Consider the following 20,263-nt stretch of genomic DNA (forward strand, 5'->3'; position numbering starts at 1 on the left):
CAGAGCCGGCTGCCGGCAGTGCCCTGTTCCTCCGTGAGCGACCACCGGGCCCCGTGAGGCTGGTTACTGAGGCTCCGAGGGCTGCCAGAGCCAGCAGGCCTCGCACAAGCCTCCCAGGCTGGGGCAGCCCACCCAGCCAGCCCTCCCTTCGCTCATCCAGCTGTGTGCTCTGCTTCCTGTCCCAGACCCTGCACTGGGTGCTGGGCCATTGTGCTAGCCCTCCCCACCTTCACACGCCCACCCAGCATGCCCTCTGCGAGCGCTGGCTGTGTGCCAAGCATGGTGCCGGTGCCAGTGCCAGGACCCTGACAGAGCTCTTGCTGACTGGGCTGATGATAGAGAAGTAGACTGCGCTCCAGAGCAAAGTGGGGCTGAGAACAAGGAGGGACAGAAGGGCAGGGCCAGGAAGGCTTCTTGTAGGAGGTGATGCAGATGCCCCAAGGCATGAGTGGGAAAGGGCTCAAGGTTATCCTAGGCAGGGGAAGAACAGGTCCCAGGCCCAGTGCCTGTGGGCTCGGCTGGCTGTGCTTTGTAACCTGATCACAGGCTGCCTGGAGAGGAGGGTCGCAGAGTCCGAGGACCTGGGAGGTGGAAGAGACAGGAGGACAGCATTAGGTCCCAGCCCCTGTGTGGGTGCGCACCAGCTGTGCTGGGGTGTGGAGGCTTTTCCCAGCTCCCACCCACCTTGTCCAAGCTTGGGAAGGAGAGAGGAGCCTGGGGAAGCCGGCCAGAAGTTCACCCCCATCGGGGCCTCCACTGGGGCTGGCGCCACACAGACACCCGGCCCAGGTGGGGAGGAGCCCAGGGCCCGGTGGGGGCTGGGGAAGGCGGGAGGAGGACTCCGTCAGTCATTCTCTCACTCACATGGTCAACAGCCGTCCTGCTGCATTGTCCCGGGGCTCCGTGTGCCACAGCAGGGGGGCGGAAGACAAAAACCAAACAAAAATAAAGCCTCCCAGTCCATCAGATGCTGGCAGTGCTGGGAGAAAGGTGATGCAGGGCGAGGGGCTGGTTGGCACTGCCACAGGAGCAGGGCCGCTAGGACCACCTGTCTGCTGCCAAATCCACTGTGACTTCAATCCAGCGAGAGCAGAAGCCAGCCGCAGTGCCTCCATCATCGCCGGGCTTCCCAGCCCGCCGGGCCTGTCTCCAGCCAGCCCACGGGGCACGGGGTGCGGGCTTCCTCCCTCCACCTCAGCACATCTTTCAGTCGGGTCCCCTGCCCCCGCCCCCCTCGCCCAGCTGCCTGTCCCCGCTGTTGTTCCTCTGCTGTTTCTCCACTCCCAACTCATCGTTGGATTTTACCTTGGGAAAAAAATCTAAGCATGGAAATCTCTTAATACAAACCAGATGAGGGGCTGGTGAAAATGTTTTTCTCAGCATCAATCACCCGGGGCCCTGCTGTGCCGAGCACTTGGTGAGCCCTCGTTGGAGCCCACCAGGAGTCCGTCCGGCCAGCCTGCGCCTGAGGAAAGGCGGGGGAACAATGCCACCTTCTGTGTGCTTCGTGAAGCACCTTTTCACATGGGTTCGCCTCCACTCCCACGTGGACTTGGGCAGGATGTGCGGCTGGCCTGTCCTCTAGTGACCATGGGGGAGGCTGACCCTCTGCCGCGGAGAGAGTCGCAGCTCTGGAGCAGACCTCACTCCCGCCAGGAGTCTGGAGTTCCTGTGGTTCCCTGGGGCTGTGTGCCGGGCATGCCTGGGGTCTCAGGTGGGAAATGCTGGATTTGGAGCCAATGGTGAGCAAGACCCAGGACGTCCAGGAAGCCCCTCCCTAAATCAGCCTCAGGAAGGCAGGAGCTCTGAGGTACCCACAAGAAGCTGGTCCTGGGAAGGGACCCTGCAGAGCCCCCCTCCCTCCCCTCCAAAGGCCGATGCGCTGTGCCCAGGCGGAGCGCAGCCCAGAAGCCAAGTGATGAATGGGCATGAAGGTGTATTCTGGACCATTAAGCAGTGGTGAGGTGACGATGTCGTCATTGTGGGTGTGACAACCCTGTTCTGATGCCCGCGTGGGCTGGTCCTGTTCAGAGCACCGAAGTCACACACTCCGCAGGCCCTCCTGACAGGTGGGGGGTCCCAACCACAGTGCGTGTCACCAGGGCTGCAGGTGGGCAGAGGGGAGAGGTGGCAGAATCTCCTGCCCTCAGGAAGCCCAAAGGGATACCAGCACTGGGGACAGGGGCGTTCTGAAAAGATTACGAGAGTGTGGCAAGTCGTGGTGCCTGAGAGCCTTCGTATCGAGTTCCATGGAGGGAGGGAGAGGCGAGAACCCCTCCTCGAAAGCTTCTAGAACTGTGATGCCAATATGGCAGCCTCTAGCCCATTTGGCTATTTAAATGTTTAAATATTTTAATTGAAATACTCATATAATTCACATAACATAAAATTCACGATTTTAAAGTGTACAGTTCGGTGGTTTTTAGCACATTCTCAATGCCATGCAACCCTCTTCACTGTTTCCAGACCATTTCCGTCACCCCGCAGAGAAGCCTGGCAGTCGCTTCTAACTCCCGCTCCTGCAGCCCCTGGCAGCCACGCAGCTGCTCTCCGTCCCCAGGGTTTGCCCGTTCTGGACATCCCCTATACAATGGAACTGTCCACTCCGTGCCTCTTTACCTGGCTTCTTTCGCTGAACATCGTGTTTTCAAGGTTCATCCATGGCTATTTAAATTTAAATTAAAGTTCTATGAAGTTAAACCTTCAGTTCTTTAGTGGCACTGATCTCATGTCAGGTGCTCCATAGCCACATGTGGCTTTTTGCGGCCACAGGGGACACACCACATGGCCAACACTCCCATCGAGGCCGAAAGTCCTCTGGGAAGCTTTGTCCCGTGCCCACAGCCAGGACAGGGCAGGGGAGGAGGGGCTGTGAGCAGGGCCCCCCTGCTGGGCCCCCTCCCTCCCACCACGTGGTGGTTGACTCACAGCCCCCAAAGGTTGTCATGGGATCTGGCAACAATTTTTGGTGTTTTAAAAACTGGTGAAAACCATGCCTCGCTCAGAGGCCAGCCTCCCAGGCCACCGGTGGTGGGCCCCGTGCCCCCCGCAGCCATTCTCCCAGCCTGCCCGCAGCCCTCAAGGCCCTACTAGCCGCTGCGTGGCCCTGAGTGATGGCGACGGAAACTGTCAGCTGTTACCACACAAATGCAACTTGGGACACGTGATCTTTTCGGAAGGCAGGGGGCTCATAAAAAGGACCCTCGTGTGATCTCACTATGTAGAGGCAACCACGGTGAGCATTCTGGCTGATGACCACCAGAGGAAGGTGTGGGGGGTGTGGGAGGGACACACACAGAAACACGCCCACACACACACATTTACATGTGTGTGCCTGTCTGTGTTTAATCTCGAGAGGCTAGGGTAAGCACGCAAGTTTCCCTCCATCCCTGACCATCGATAACGACCCTGTCCCCAGAGCACCTGGGGCAGCTCAGGGCAGCGGGCGGGACTGCCCGACAAAGCCAGTCCCCGCAGGCTCGCCTCTCTGTGGCCACGTCTGAAAGCAACTGGGCACAGCACAAAAAATAGCAATTTGCAGCTGTCTTGGGCTTTTGGAAAGGAGAGAAATCTCAGTCTAAACCACGCTGCTCTAGAAAGCCTTCCGTAACGTAATGGGAAAGCCCGACCTCTGCGAGGGGAAGCGCCGCCCCGGCCGTGCGGCTCCAGCGCGCGAGCGTCGGCGCCAGTCCAGCCACCACGTGTGGCTCAGTCATCTGTCCGGTCAGAAGCCTGCATCTGGGCCTGGGGTTTCATCTGGTCAACAAACAGTTTCTGCCTGTTTCCTGAGGAGTCAATGGTTTCAGCACCTCTTGCTTTTTCTTTGTTGTTGTTGTTGTTGCTGTTGTTCAGCCTTCCTTTTTATAAATGAAATTGTTACCTATGTGTCCCTCCGGCAACACGAGACTGTGCCCACGAGGCCCCTCCACCCCACCACGTCACTGACCACACGCTTTGTCACTGACCACACGCTTCCTCTGTGTCCACTCTTGGTCTTACTAGCTAATGGGGCCGGGGCCGGGGCTGGGGCCGGGGCCGGGGGAGGTCTTCACGTGGAAAGCTGGTCACCCTTGGACCGTGTGTCCTGGGGCATCTCCGGCTGTTTCTCCTCCTGAGGTCAGAGCCTCCCAGGCTTCTGCGTTGGTGACTGTCCGGGTCGGGCCCTCACATGGGCCGCCATTTGTCTGCATGTAAAATTCAAGGCTCAGGACTTAAAACTCAAGGGCCCACGCGAGCTCACAAAACTAGGGCTCCCTGCCGTCCTGCCGTCAAAGCTGCTGTCAGTGTGATGGCCCCTCGGTCACAGGACCTGCTCTTTCTGTCTGGCCATCGTGATTTCCCATGGACGTGCTGAGTGAAGTGCAGGCTCTTTCTAAACTCCGTCTGGTGTCCTGCGGGCCGTGCAATTCAACAGCTTCATCTTTAATTCTGGAAATCTATCTCTATTTTTCCCTCCATCTCAATCATTTTCTCCCACACATACTATTGGTAGTCTATATAGTAACTATATTATAGAATTTTTATTAATAGAAAAGGGGGGACTTATGAAGGAAAGGGCTGAAAATCATTGGCACGTCAGAACCATCTTTTTTTTTGCTATAAATGAATGCTCCCAAGAGCGTGCTCCACTCTCCCCCGTGCTGGCCCCGTGTGCGGGTCTCCTTGCCCCCGTCGGGCCCACGTGGCTAGTCCTGCCCTCCGGACGAGAGTCTGCGGCACCAGGAGGTGAAGGGCCTGCCAGGGCCACAGAGCTGGACATGGGCGGCGGTGGGACTGCACCTTGACCCCCGACCCCATGCCAGGGCTCTCTGACCCGCAGGGGACAGTGTCGAGTGGAAGTTCCCTGACCCCTCTGCTGAGCTGCTAAGGGCTGCTGGCCCCTGTTCTGCTTTTCCCACGCCCAAGACACAGGAACATGCGCACTGGAAACAGCGTCTGTCCCCAGATGCTCCCGCAGGTCAGGTGTGAGGGCTGCCCCCAGTGAGGTCACGGCACACTTTGTGGCATTCTGGCAACAAGCTGCCTCTCTTGCATGCTTTCCCTTAGGCCCCACCCCTTCTGCTGTGTCCTTTGTCCTGAGTCTGTTTCTCCTACGTCACCCGTTCCGGTCCCCACAGGCGTGCAGGAGCCCTCCCAGAACCCTGCAGGTCACCCTGAGTTCCTGGCCCTGCCAGCCCAGCTCCAACTGGCCTGGCTGGGCAAGCCAAGCAGAAGGTGGAGCACCCACCCCAGCCCCGCATCTGTGGTTCCCCAGGTCCTGGGTGCCTCTGGCTGGAGACTCTGAGGCCCCCTGCTGCGGCCGGCAGCTTCGCTCCACCCGGGCTTCAGCACGTGAAGACTCAGACACATGCGATGACTGCGCGTGTAACTTACTTAACGCGGAAACTGCCCCTCCCCAGACTGTGGCTGCGCCAGAGGCAGCTGCTCCTGCAGGACGGACTTGCAGCCCCACGGTGTCGTGTCCTGTCCAGCACCTTCCGTGCGCCACACATCCTGGCCTGAGATGGGGTTCCCAGACTTCAGCTCCCGAAAGCAGCCGCGGGGGCATCACAGGCAGGTGTTGACAGCCTGTGCTTGGCACAGGCCTGGCGCTGAGGACACAGCATCCCCGTCCTCGTGGAGCTTATATTTCAATTGGAGAAGAGGGGGAGTAAATAGGGTTTTAACATTAGAGGGTTAGTGGGTCATGGGAAAAATAACACCAGTGACAGCAACCTGGGTGCTGGGGTGGGGCGCTGGAGGGGACCGGTGTACAGGAGCGGGTGGCGTTTGAGCGAAGAAGCGAAGAAGTGAGGGCGTTTGGGAAGTGAGAGCAGCCAGTGCCACGGTCCCAGGCTGCGGGTCGGTGTCTGGGAGCGCCACCCAGGCTGATGTGAAGGGAGCAGGGAGAGGAGGAGGGGTGGCTGGTGCCAGCAGATGAGGCTGGGGTGACAGGCCTGGCTCACTCAGGAGCTCCAACTGAGAGGGACCAGCCCGAGGCCCTGCAGGCGGGCCACACCCAGGACCTACGTCTCTGTGCCCCATCCTTCCCCGGCCAGCCACCCCAGCCAGGGTCCAAAGCAAAGCCCGAGGGACCAGCTTACAGTGACAGATGTTTGCCTCCCATCCGTGTCTGCTGCTCCTGCTCACCTGGGCTCCAGGAGGAAGAGGCGTGTAGGTGCTCTGGGGACAGACCTCGGCGCCCTGCCCGGGGGTCTTGCTCCTCTCCCGCTCAGGGCAGCTGTGGGGGCACTGTTTTCGGAAGGGGGCGGACTCTGTCTTCTGTCCCTCAGCCCAGGTTTTCCTTCTCTGTGAAGACCCAGTGGGGGCAGGGAGAGGACCCGGACCAGCTCTCTGGCCCTCGGGGCCTGGAGCAGGCCCACCCAGGTGTACCAGCACAAGCGTTTCCTCGATTCCTCACGCCAGAAGGGAGACTAGAGCAGTGGTGGGCTGGCCAGAGAGAGGTCTGGTCTGACTCTGACTCCAGACTTTCATCCTGGCTCGGCTGACCACCTCAGGCACTTTATCTCCCGGCCCTCTTCCACAGAACAGACAGCCACAGCAGTGTGACCTTTCAGGTGGAAGGCAGGAGCATCACTTAAGGAAATCTGGAGCCTCCCACCAGGCACCTTTATTCCAGCTGCTGGACCCATTAGGGCCACAAGGGTGCCACTCCCACTTTCACCGTCCTGTCTGCCACACCCTGGCCTGGCCAGCTGCTCCTGGGAGAGTGTGGAGCTGCGCCCCAGACCGGGTGTTTTAGCAGGACCCCCAGGTGACTCGCACACAGTTGAGGAGCCCAGGCCTGGAGAATGGGGGCAGGGATGGAAAGGGTGGCAAGAAGCAGCCCTGACAGTGGCTTTGTAGCCCTGAACTCGAGCTGTGGCTGGAGCGTCAGAACTGAGGGGGCTCTCCCTGCCTCCGGGCAAAGACAGGGGTGATGTTAACTGCTGCGCCTGCCAGCGTCGGTCACCCTTTGCCGGACTCTGCTGTGGGACACCGGCAAAGCTCTTCTGACGCCTGTCCCTTGGAAAACTGCTGATTCTGCCCTGTGGCCGAGTTTCTTGACGATGCTGCTCAGAGAGGGGTCTTTGCTCTCAGCAGGGCCCAGGCTTGCCTCAGGCTCCATGGGTAGGACTTTCACAGATTCACTCCTCACAAGGACCCTGCAAGGAGGGAACAGAATCCCAGCTTTACAGTCAAAGGTGAGGTGTGGCCAAGGGCAGACAGCCAGTGACAGGCAGCACCAGAATTCCAGCAACCCCCAGCCTTTCCACATGCGTGCACACCACCCCGCTCTGTCCGCCCCCCAGCCACCCAGCCCATCCAGCCACCTTCTACCCACTCATCCCCATAGCCATGCACTGAGCCACCCAGCCCTTCCCCTGTGATGTTGTTACCGAACAGCAAATTCCAGAGGCAAAACATCAATGATCAAGGAAAGGAGTCTTTATTCAAAAGCTACCCAATTTTGTAGTAATAGCTTTCCACATGCATTCATCACTTAAGCCTATCAACTCAGGCTAAAATCTTTAACTCCTGAGTTCCCCTATCACTCCCCCAATTAGGTTTTAATTATCTTATTTCTATAGGATTAGTTTACAAACTAAAACAATATAAGATACAAAAGCTACACTATTTTGGAAGAATAATAGGCTTCTGCCTCAGAGCCCGCCCCCCTAGAACACCTAAGGAAGAATAACCCTGCCACCCTCCGTCCGGCCAGCCGGTCCTGGGCTGCTCCGAGTTTCTTCCTGTCCAAAGTACTGTCCGTTGGGAAATGCGGGCAGCAGCAGTACGATTATCCAGGCATCCCCGAGGAGGAAAGTCTGAGAGCCAGTCTCTGCCTTCCTTTTATTTTAAATCTGCTATTTTAAAATAAATCTCCCTTTAGCCCTGGCTGGCATAGCTCAGTGGATTGAGCGCAGGCTGGGAACCAAAGTGTCCCAGGTTCGATTCCCAGCCAGGGTACATGCCTGGGTTGCAGGCCATAACCCCCAGCAACCGCACATTGATGTTTCTCTCTCTCTCTATCTCCCTCCCTTCCCTCTCTAAAAATAAATAAATAAAATCTTTAAAAAAAAGAAGAAATTATTTTTTAAAAAATAAATAAATAAATAAATAAATCTCCCTTTATTTTAATTCCACACACTCTGGAGGCATCCAGCTTCTCAGCCAATCCTGTCCTAGATGGTTTACCGTTGCCTGGGCAAACTCCAACTACTCTCCCTCCCTACTCCTCTCCAGTGATCTGATCAGATCTCTCTGGATGTCCCAGTGACAAGTGTGCCCCACAGAGACATGGGTAACCAAAGTCCGTGATTGTGCCTTCCAGAGCCAGGAGGGCAAACACAAAATAAGTCATTGCAAAGTCACATTTTAGGTGGAATTTTTATTCTAAAGCGATGGCATAAGGCAAAAACCCTTGTGTGGTCCAAACTACTCCTGGAAAATCTTTCCGAGAGGGCTAGTGCCGGAGAACACTCTCTCTCTCTGCAACCCCACTGAGCCAGGGCTTGCTCAGTGCTGGAAAGGAAAAACAACAGAAAAACCCACAGCTCAGGCTTGTGTCCAGGAGGCTTAGAGCACCGGAGAGTCCTTAGCCACCACCACGCTGCAGCAGCTCGCAGGAGGCTTTCTCCCCACGCAAGACCCGAGGGATCCCCGGGGCCAGCGGCTCCCCTGCCCTTCGCCCATTCCCTCCAGTGCATAAGTGGACATGTCCTTGGTGTTCAGATCTTTTCTTATCTTGTTTTCCCCCAGACACGCATACAGGCGTGTGCACTTGATGGCACTTTGCTTGTTGCACTTCACGCATCACCGCGCTTCTTCCGCACTGAAGGTTCACGCCAAGCAAGTGACCTGCATCGAGCAAGGCTGTTGGCACCGTTTTCTAACAACGTTTGCTCACTTTGTGCCTCTCACATTTTGGTGATCCTCACAATATTCCAAAGTTTTCCATTATTACTGTATTTGCTAGTGTGATCTGTGATCGGTGATCGGTGATCTTTGACGTTACTTTTGTAATTGTTTCATAGGGGCTAAACCTCACCCATATAAGGCAACAGACTTAATTCATTAATGTGTTCAGATTGCTCTACCGACCAGCCGTTCCCCCATCTCTCCCTCTCCTTGGGCCTCCCTGTTTCCTGAGACACAACAATACTGAAATTAGGCCAATTAACAACCCTACCGTGGCCTCTACATGTTCAAGTGAAAGAAAGAGTCATGTGCCTCTCATTTTAAATTAAAAGCTAGAAATGATTAAGCTGAGTGAGGAAGGTATGTTGACAGCCGAGACAGGCTGAAAGCCAGGCCTCTTGCACCAGTTAGCCGAGTTGTGAATGCAAAGGGAAAGTCCCGGAAGGAAGTTAAAAGCACTACTCCAGTGAACACACACGTGGTCAGAAATCAAAACAGTCTATTGCTGATATGGAGAAAGTTGCAGTGGTCTGGGTAGGAGATCAAACCAGGCACAACATTCCCTCGGGCCAAAGCCTAATCCAGAGCAAGGCCCTAACTCGCTTCAACTCTCTGAAGGCCGAGAGAGGGGAGGAAGCTGCAGAAGAAAAGTTTGAAACTAGCAGAGGTCGGTCCATGAGGCTTAAGGAAAAGAAGCCATGTCCGTAACACAGAAGTGCAGAGTGAAGCAGCACGTGCTGATGCAGAAGCTGCAGCAAGTTACCAGAAGATGATGAAGGTGGCTACGCTAAACACAGAGCTTCAGTGTGGATGAAACAGCCTCACACTGGGAGGAAATGCCAGCTGGGCAGGACCTTCATAGAAGTCGCTCAAGGCTTCAAGACTTCAAAGGACAGGCAGCCTCTCTTGTGAGGGGCTCATGCAACTGGGGGCTTTAGGGTTGAAGCCAGTGCTCGTCAGCTATTTCAAAACTCTAAGGCCCCTTACAAATCATGCTGGATGCTCTATGAATGGAACGCCAGGCCTGGGTGACAGCACATCTGTTTACAACATGGTTTACTGAATAGTATAAACCCAGTGTTGAGACCTACTGCTCAGAGAAAGAAAAAAAAACATTTCTTTCAAAAAAAAACCCAGCCCTGGCTGGTGTAGCTCAGTGGACTGAGCAGGCTATGAAACAAGGGTTGCCAGTTCGATTCCCAGCCAGGGCACATGCCTGGGTTGTGGGCCAGGTCCCCAGTGGGGGCCACATGAGAGGCAACCACACACTGATGTTTCTCTCCCTCTCTTTCTCCCTCCCTTCCCCTCTCTCTAAAACTAAATAAATAAAATCTTCAAAAAATATATTTCTCTTCATTGACAATGCACCTGGTCACCCAAGAGCTGTGACAGCGCTGTACAATGAGAGTGATGTTTTCACACTCGCTAGCACGACATCCTTCTGCAGCCCAGGGATCAAGGAGTAATTTCAACTTTTGATTATTTCAGAAATGCATTTCATAAGGCTAAGGCTGGCATAGATAGTGATTCCTCTCACGGGTCTGAGCAAAGTACATCGAAAACCTTCTGGAAAGGGTCCACCATTCCGGATGCCATTAAGTCCCAGGGATGTAAAGCGCAGCCTCGAGAATCTAGTCGATAATATTGTAAGAACTATGCCTGGTGCCGAGTGGGTACTGGAAATATCAGGGGGGCCACTTTGTAAAGCATGTGACTGTCTAGCCTCTATGTTGTACACCTGAAACTAACACAAAATAATATTGAAAGTAAACTGTAAAAAAAGAAAGAATACTAACAACAGAAAAGCCTTGCCCATGAAAATGTTTACTGGGTAATGATATAAAATATTTAAATTTGGAAGCATTGTTATCAATATAATATGCACAGAGCAAAGTGAAAAAACAAGCATATTAAGTAAATTTTAAAAAGAAAGAAGGATGCCATTAAGAACATTTGTGATTCAACAAAAGAGGTCAAAATAATCAGCATCAGACGGAGTTTGGCCGAAGTTCACGCCTCCCTCACAGATGACTTTGAGAGTTCCAGACTTCAGTGGCCAGAAATAACCATGGAGGTGGCAGAAACAGCAGGAGAACAAGAGTTAGGGGTGGAGACCGAAGCTGTGACTGAATTGCCACAACCTCAGGACGCAACTTTAACACGTGAGGAGTCTGTCTCGTGGGCGAGCAGAGAAGGTGCTTCCTGGAGATGGAACCTCCCGCGGTGAAGCTGCTGCGAAGGTTGTGGAAATGACAACAAAGGATTCAGAACAGTGTGTGTGGACTTAAATTGATGAAGCCGTGGCAGGGTTTGAGAGGAACGGCTTCGATAGAAAGACGTTCTCCTGTGGGTGAAATACCATCAGACAGCTTCTCATGCTACAGAGAAATCATTCGTGAAAGGAAAAGTTCATCAATGTGGCCAGCCTCGCCCTTGTCTTTACTATGGCACATTAATAGCCAGTGTAAGTACAATGTAAACATAACTTTTATATATACTAGAAAACAAAAAAAACTCACGTGGCTCCATTTCTTATGATATCCGCTTTATTGCTGTGGTCTAGAGCAGACCCCTCGGTGTCTCAGAGGCATGCGTGTAGTGGCGGTGAGAAGGCGCCTTCCCTGCCCAGCCTGGGCCCCCGTGGCCAGCACCTTCCACTCACATCACACCAGGCCAGCTTGACAGAAACACAGCAGGCCTCTGCCTGTGCACACATTGTAAAGGGACAAGCCGAGACCCAGAGGAGGTGCAGAATAAAGGCTTGGATGAGAAAGTCATCATGGCTTCGACTGCCTGCATATCAGTCTAGGATCTGAGGCCATAATAACAGGGATATAACCTCTTCATCAACGGAGGGGATTATCCTGATCTGCTCTGGGGCTGGCCCTGAGGACTTGATTCTAGGAGCCATAGGGTAGGGGTAAGGAACTGTCACAGGTGTGCACAGGTGTGCACAGGTAACCAGGTTCTTAGTGATCGAGGACAAAGAATTGAACCGAACACACAAAGTTTATAGCATAAAGAAAGAGGGGAGGTTTATTAAGTGATAGTACACGCCACAGGACATGGGAGTGGGCCAGCTCTGAGCAGAGGAAAAAAAAAGGGCACGTGGGCTGGGGGATTCTATTCTTATAGGGGCAGAAGCCCCCTTGCTAGTCTTTGGCGGGCTTTTCCTGCGCAGGTACAAGGAGTTGGATTTCAAAGCTACTGCGCATGTGTGGCTTCCCATGACTTTCTTGACTGGCTACTGGAGAAGGGAGTCCCACAATGTTATTTCATTATAATGATATTATAATGAATCAGGGGTAGCGCGCAGGCGCATTCTATGATTCAGAGTTATCCCAGAAAACAGGAACAACCCGTCTTAGGGGGCCTTTGTCATGTATAGATGTTTTCTACCTCAGCCCTGCGGGGCCTCTGGAGCTTCCTTCCTGACTACCTCCTGCCTCAGAACCTTCTGGGTGGGGCAGGGCTAGGGGAGGCTTCTCGTTGGCAGACGTTGAATGACACACAGCTCCTGTTACAGAGCAGACCCGTGGGGGTGGACAAGCTACTGCTACTGAATGGACATTCCCCCTCCCGGGGTCCCCCTGTACCAGGTTCGCCTTGCCCGCTGCCCTTAGAATTGTGGCTCTCAATGCCAGAGTTTGGTGAGAAGGAAAGGAACTATTCATTCAAAAGTTATACAGATTTAGAGTAACGGTGGAATGTCACCATTAAAAATCTCAAAGTCCTTTAAAACGTCCACAAACACACTGTCATTCCTTCCGACCTTTGCCCAGTAGTCCAAGCTCAGCTGGCAGGCCTCCCGCGGTTCCCAGCACCATCAGCTGTGTCACGGTGATTTCCACTCTTTAATCCAAACCCACGTGGCACCTTCTCACAGCCCACCAGCAAGGGTTCTTTCAGCCCTTTCCTCCCTGCATTGTCTCTCCTGTGTCCTTCCCAACCACTAAGAGAGAGCTCTGCATGTCTGCTTACATCTTGCTTTCCTGCTTCCTAAGCCACCTGGTTAAAGGAGCCCCGAAACCACATGGTTAGAAGCAACCCCATTTCCGACTCCTCCTACACCTGCCAGCACTCCCCTATTTCCAGCCTTTCTGGGCTGCCATAGTTGGTCCGGGCAGGCGTGGTTCCACGGCATGGAGTGAACCATCTCCGAGCTCTCAGGCAGGCTCTGCAAGGGGAGCTGCCTCCCAACTACACCATGGGTTACGGTCACGCCCACCTCCCTGGCTCAAAGCAAGACCACAGCTATTTAACATATCTGTGAAGCTAGCCAGCAGTTACAGATATGCAAAATAACCATGTTTGCATATAGGTATGAAGCTGGCCAACTGTTGATATGCAAAATAACTCTCAATGTCCCTGCTCCATGTGTCCCATCCCCCAGTCCAGACTTGTGGGGGTGAGGATATCCTATATTTATGTATTTCCTGGACACCCCGAGTTCTGGGCCCCATTTCAAATCCTTTTGGGGGCCCCTGGCTGTACCCCATTACACTCACAGGGATGCTTCTGGGAACTGGAGTTGCGGCGTTGCCTGTTCATCCCTCAGGAGCCTTTCTGAGGAGTGGTTGGGTTTGTTCTGTGTGGCCCTAAGGGAGCGTCTAGGATGTAAATGCAGGGCTTCCACCAGCGACTGCTTCACCTGGTTCCGTGCACACCTGGGGGCAGCCAACTGGGAGGGGCAGCCAACTGGGAGGGGCAGCCAACTGGGAGAGGCAGCCCTCGGCCCTGGTCTCGTGAGGAGGTGGGATATTGTTTCTGTGGGACACTTCCTCGGGCTCTTCCAGGAAGATTTCAGCCATGCGTGGCTTTGCTTGACTTTTTCTAGGACCTAAGCTAAGTCTCTGCAGCACCAGTTGGGGAAGCCGTCTTTGTTATGAGTCACACAGTCTGGGGCGCAGAGGGGGGATGGGATAGCTCCTCTGTGCCTGGGGCGTGTTCTTGATGCTTGAAGGCCTTTGTTATCTCCTGCGCCTCTGGAAAGATCCAGCTCAGAGTGACCAGCCAAGGGGTCCCTGTCACCACCCTCCCCCCACCCTCCCCCTCCCCACCGTGGGCAGGCTGGTTCTGAGATGGGTCCACCTGCCTCCTCTGCACCATCCGGCTGCCTCCTGGGAGGGCTGCAAAAGAGCTTCGAGAGCCCCTGCCCCAACACCAAGGACCCTGGGTGTAGACAGTCTCAGCCTCTGCAGTGAGACTGCCCTCCTCCCTCACCCCCCAGAAATCACTCACCCACCCCAAGCCAGTTTCCTCAGTGATGGCGTGGGCTTCTGGTCCCTGCTTCCCGGAGTTGTCCCAAGGCCTGGGTGTCCTGATCCACACAAAGCACTCAGCACCGTGCCCATTGCATGGTGACTTCTCACCAAATACCAGGCATTGTCAGCACCTTCATTGTTGCTTCGATTCCTCCATGACCCAGTGAACCCCTTTCCATCACCAAAAACTCACAGTGGACACTGGTGCCTTGGTGCCAAGGAGCAGAGGGTCTATGGAGCAGCCCCAGGCTCTGAGCAGAGAAAGAGCCTTTCATCGTCAGATGCCAGGGGGCCCCCGCAGTGCCCCAGGCTGCAGAGCCCACACCCTCCCCCATGAGAGAGGGGCTCGCATCTGGAGAGACACACCCCTGACTCCCCACTCCCGCCCCCTCTGGCGCTGTGCAGAGCCTGGCAGCCAGCCCAGCTGGTCAAAGGGGCTCACATGTTTGAATTCACTCCATTTCATGGAACTAATTTTGAAAGTGGGGAGAGGTGACATCTGGACTTTGCCACGAGGGCCTGCCTCCAGCTCAGAAGAGTGGGCAAAACCTGCTCCCAAACAGCCGCACACAAACTCCAGAGGGAGGGAGGGAGGGGCCACTCCGCCCTGGGGGCCCTGGGGGCCAGGCAGCCTGGGACCCTTCTGTGAATACCTCCACACACAGGCTGCTCCCCTCCTGAAGCCCTCAGGCCTCTCTCCTGTGGGAAATTCCTGGGGGTATAGCCGCTGGCTTTGCAAGAGTTTATATTCTTTACACGTGAAACCATCCCTGGGTAAATCAGAGCTTTGGGAAACCAGCTGCTCAAAAGCTGCACTTGTTTCTACTAAGTTTCGCCTCTTACCAGAACCGGGCTCCCCCTGTGTTAATTCATGTTTATGTTTCAAAGCACCACTAGGTCAGGGTGTAAGAGGGGCTGTGCTGGCCAGGAACTGTCAGCGGATGCTCCCTTTAGCCGTTGAGGTGAAATTCTCCTATCGCAGAAGTAACCAGTTTGAGCAAACAATTCTGTGGCATTCAGTCAAATGTAACTAGACACAGTGCTCACAGCATCAGGCAGCCATCTCCCCGTCTGGTGCAGAAACTTCCGCACCCCAAAAGGAAACCCCGCCCCCTTAGCAGTCACTCCGCCTCCTCCCCACGGCCAGGCCCCGCTGACCTACGTTCCATCCCTGCACTGGCCTGTTCTGGGCCTTTCGTGGCAGTGGAATCACGCAGTACATGGCCTTCCGTGTCTGGTTTCTTTCACCGTCCTGTTTTCAAAGTGAAGCCTGTCACAGCGCATGTCAGGACGACGTTCCTTTTGCAGCTGCATGATATCCCCTGCTGCCTCTTGCCCATCCACCCACTGACGGGCACTTGGGGTGTTTCCTCCTTCTGGCTGCTGTACACAGTGCTGCTGTGAGCCTGGGTGTACAAGCAGTGGTTTGAACTCTTGCTTGCAGTTACTTTGGGCAGATGTCTAGGAGTGGAATTGCTGGGATTTATGCTAACTGTATGTGTCACTTTGGGGGGGACAGCTGATTGTTTTAGAGGTTACCGAACACATGGCATGTGTGCCAACCTGCTGTAGACTGACTGTCTGCGTCCCCCCAAATCCATATGTTGAAATCTTAACCCCCAAGGGTGATGGTGTTAGCAGGGGAGCCTGGGGCGGGGGGCTTAGGTCATGAGGATGGAGCCCTCGGGAACAGGATCGGTGGCCTTACGAGAGGGACCTGCAGAGCTCCCTCGCCTCTCCGTCTGAGGGCACGACTGTGTATGAACCAGGAAGCGGTCTGCTGCCACCTTGCTCTTAAACTTCCCAAGCTCCAAAACTGTGAGAAATAACTGTCTGTTGTTTATGTGCCACCCAGTCTAGGGTACTTTTGTTCTAGCGACCCGAACAGGCTGAGACAGCAGCCTGTACCAGGTCCCAGCTCTACCTCCCCCTCCCCAGAGCGCCAACCTCGGCCGCTTTCGGCCTGGTCCACTCACGTGGCAGAGGGCTTCCTTCCCCTGGCAGCCTGCCAGCGTGCGCGAGGCAAGACAAAGCCCAGGACCAGGCACCACAGGCGGCCACCTGCAGGGCTGGTGATGGAGCAGTGGCCGGCACACCCTGGATCATTTGGAATTCTTTGCAAAGACATGGTAGCTGAATTGCCAGTCAAATATTATGAGAAAACCAGCATTTTTCAATACCTTTGCATATTAACACTGCATCCAAATGGTAGTTCCCGGTCCTTTGGGCTCCCTGCAGACTCGCCCTTTTGATTTGTCAGTCCGTACTGACAACAGGCTGGGCAGAGAGTCCTGAGCTCTCCTCTCCTCTCTTGGGAGACACTGAAATCATGGTCTCATTTACACCTGGAAGGGCTGGCAAAGTCCAGCAGGAGGGCCTCCAGCTCTTAGACAGAGACCAGTCCACTTGCTCTGGCTCACAGGCCCAGGAGGCGGCAGCCGGCATGTGCCCGGGTCTGTGTACCCAGTTCGTGGAACAAGTGTGGTCAAAGCAGGTGCCATCTTTCTTTCTGTCCCCCTTGTTCTGTACACCTGCTGGGGGGTTGGGAGGGTCGATCCCTCCAGGGCCCAGGGTGAAAACCATATCATGCCCATGAGGTTCCTGGTCACCGAGAGGGAACAGAAAGACCTCTCATCACTTTAAGTCACAAAACACTGTTTTCATTCAGAAAGGATGTCGTCTACTCCAAAACAATCATGAACAACTCGTTTCCATTCAAAGGTCTTAGCAGTTTCCGAATGTGGCATTCCTATGCAATCCCACATTTTATTTAAACAGGAAACGTTTTGCTTCCGAAAAGCCCCCTTCTCTTGGTGGATGCACATGGGCTGGCCCTTGGGCCCTCAGGAAAGGGGAAACTTCGCCTTCACATCTCGCTGCGGCCATGCCTGAGGGGGCGTCTCGGTCTCCTGCAGGAAATGGGGGGCGTGCCCAGGCTGAGCCAGGCCCGGGGTGTGAGGGAGACACAGGCTTTTTCATCCGCTGCCTTGGGTGAGTCTCAGTGCCATCTCTTCTGGAGTGTATAGCCTCAAGATCGCCTCTTTGGGCTCCGTCACCTTGTCTGTAAAATGAGGAAGACTATCCCTCCTCCTAAGATTGGGAAGGACAGCAGGAGACTGTGTGTGGAGTGTGGCGCAGACAACAGTAGGCGTTGGGTTCGTACTATCTGTTAGATTTATTGTGTCTGCGTGCCGACAGAAGGCAAATGACAAGACTCGGCAGAGCTTCTCTGGGGCAGCGTCTGGGGCAGCGTCTCTCCCTGCAGGTCTCCCGGGTGAGGAAGGGCACCTGCAGCTGCTGAGGGTGGCTCTCAGGGGGCTGTCCACGCGCACACAGGGAGCCCTGGGCTGCAGTTTCCTCTGAAGGGCTGGCGCGGACATGTTCCCATGAGCTTGTGGCAGCTCAGTTCTACAGCGGGGACTCGGAGAGCTTGACCAATGCCACCTGGTAGCTCCCCCATCCTGCCCCACACATGGGCACTGCATTTTGGAAAAGGCAGGACTGGCATGGAGGATAGGGTCAGGCACATGCCCTGGGTAAGTGGCTTGGCCACACTGAGCCTTGGTTTCTCTGTGAAACAGGCAAGAGAGACCAACGGGAGTCGTGCGAGCCTTCCCAGAGATGGGCACACCCAGCACTCTGCCAGGCACATAGTAGAAGCGTAATAAACGTGAGGCGAGCCTGGTGAGAGTGAGGTGGACTGGAGGCATCACCGTTGCACTGGGGAACAGGCGGAAGGTGGACTTGCAGAGAAAGAGGGAGGCAGGGGAGGGACCGAGCTGGCTGAGCCTGCAGCCTGAGAGCCTCAAACTCTCCCCCAGGGTGTGCGGCGGAGGACCAGGGACAGGGCCACAGGCTGCCCGCATAAGATGAGAGGGGAGATCTCTCCCTGGAAGTGTGCAGATGTTTCCAAGCTCTGGAAGGAGGGCTGGCCAGGGGCTCTCTTGACGGGGCAGTGAGTCCAGCTGCCCTGGGGCTGCCCGGGACCCACACCCAGGTTTGGGGATCCCCATGTGACCGAGGCAGGAAGAAGCAGGAAAAGCCTGCCTTCCCCATGAAGATTCCCTAAACTGACCCCCACACATTCCATCTCACCAGGGTGGGCACCCTCTGAGACCCCAGGAGCAGCCCATACCCCAAGGGCCTGCCCACCGCCCAGGCTTTCTTTAAAGATGGCTGCCCTGCTGGCACCCTGCTGGGGGCACAGAGGCTCTGAGGGTTACAAACCAGGATGACAGCACCCTGGCCAGGTGGCTCAGTTGGTTGGAGCATCCCATAGACCGAAGGGTCATGGTTATGATTCTTAATCAGAGTACATGCCTGGGTTGTGGGTTCATCCCCTTGTCGGGGGTGGGGGGCATCCGGGAGGCAACTGATCGATGTTTCTTTCTCTCTCCCTCCCTTCCTCTCTCTCTGGAATCTATGGATATATCCTTGGTGAGGATTAAAAAAAATCAGGGGGAGAAGCATCATTTTGAAAGGACACAGAGGGCACTGTGAGAACCCCAAGGCTGATGCCTCAGGTCTAGGACACAGGGATGCATCTTGTAAAGGGCTTGATCAGAGGGGTGATCTTAGAGGATGCATAGGCATTTTGCCAGGTAGGGTAATAGGAAAGGGTGTGGCTGGGCAGGGAAACAGCCTGGATAGGTAAGGGGGTCTGTGTGTGGGGGGTGGGGAAGGGAAGGGAGGACACAAGCCTGGATTTGTGAAAAGGGCTTTAAATGCCACAATAAAGGACTTGACCTTGATCCTGTAGGCTGTGTTCACAAAGAGGCAACCCACAGGGCAAACCCAGGCTTGAAGGTGTCGAGCTCCAGGTATTTTTTTTGGCCTTCATCATGTCTTTAAAATTTGGGTTAGCCATGAAAAATGTGGGACATTTCACATAAAAATCCTAATTTCTGGCTTCTTTTGAACAATGGAGGGATCTGGAAACAGTCTGTGGTAAGCATGTCGCCGCAGGGAGTATATGCCGTCCGGTGTGCCACAGTGCCCGCCAGTCCTTATCGTCTCTCTGGCCTGACATGGAGCATCAGTCACCATTTACTCTGGGGATTGCACTCTCTGTTCTCCTAGTAAAGAAAGGCTTCTTAGCTCTGGCCAGTGTGGCTTGGTGTGTTCGAGTGTCATCTTGTAAGCTGAAAGGTCATGGGTTTGATTCCTGGTCAGGGCAAATGCCTAGGTTGCAGGTTTGATCCCTGTTTGGGAGACAACCAATAGATCCTTTTCTTTCACATCGATGTTTCTTTCTCTCTCCCCCTACTCCCCACCCCCTCTCTGAAACCAATAAGCATGTCTCAGGTAAGAAAGGCTTCTTAGAACCACCTCTCTGGGACTTCTGGCCAAGGTGGAGGCATAGGTGGACACACTGTACCTCCTTACACAACCAAAATTAAGGACAACAAAAATTTAGAAACAAAAAAACAACCAGAACAGACAGGAAACTGAACTGTACAGAAGTCCGACAATCATTCATCCAGACCGGTAAGAAGGGCAGAGTCGCAGGCTGGCAGAGACAAAGTCTCGGCAGGTCTCGGCAAGGTCTCGGCAGGAAAAAGTGGGCTGGCAGACCCCAGGCAGGCAGGTGACAGCTAGCAGACCCTGGGCATAGGGAGGCAATGAGCAGACCCAATGAGGCGAGCAAGGCAGCTGGCTGTCCACAGTCACACATTCGTGCACAGATAAACCAGGTGAAAAACAGGCAGCGAGACAGACCACGCAACCCAGGGACCCAGCGCCAGGAAATAAAACACTGAGTGAAAACACTTGTAGAGGTTGAGGTGCTGGAAGAGACTCCCAGACTCACAGGAGAATTCGTTGGAGAGACCCACAGGATCCTAGAACATACACAAGCCCACCCACCTGGGAACCAGCACTAGAAGGGCCCAATTTGCTTGTGGGAAGCAGCAGAGGGGACTGAATCCAACAGAGAGCAGAGCAAGCACCATTGTTCCCTCTCTGACCCCACCCCCACATACAATGTCAAAACCCAGTGACTGGGTTGCCCCGCCCTGGTGAACAGCTAAGGCTCCTCCCCTCAACATAACAGGTGCAACCAGACCAAAAAGAAAAGGAAAAAAAGATGACTCAAATGG

At 54.7% G+C, this 20,263-nt stretch overlaps 1 protein-coding gene across 5 annotated transcripts in view; it reads left to right on the forward strand.

Moving 5' to 3' along the window:
• Nucleotides 1–20,263, forward strand: part of COL23A1 (collagen type XXIII alpha 1 chain) — a 295,134-nt gene that overhangs the window by 193,685 nt on the left and 81,186 nt on the right. The window lies entirely within an intron of this gene.

Source organism: Phyllostomus hastatus, unplaced genomic scaffold (assembly GCF_019186645.2).
Source record: "Phyllostomus hastatus isolate PE091 unplaced genomic scaffold, TTU_PhHast_1.1 phas_contig_150, whole genome shotgun sequence".
NCBI classification, from domain to species: Eukaryota; Metazoa; Chordata; class Mammalia; order Chiroptera; family Phyllostomidae; genus Phyllostomus; species Phyllostomus hastatus.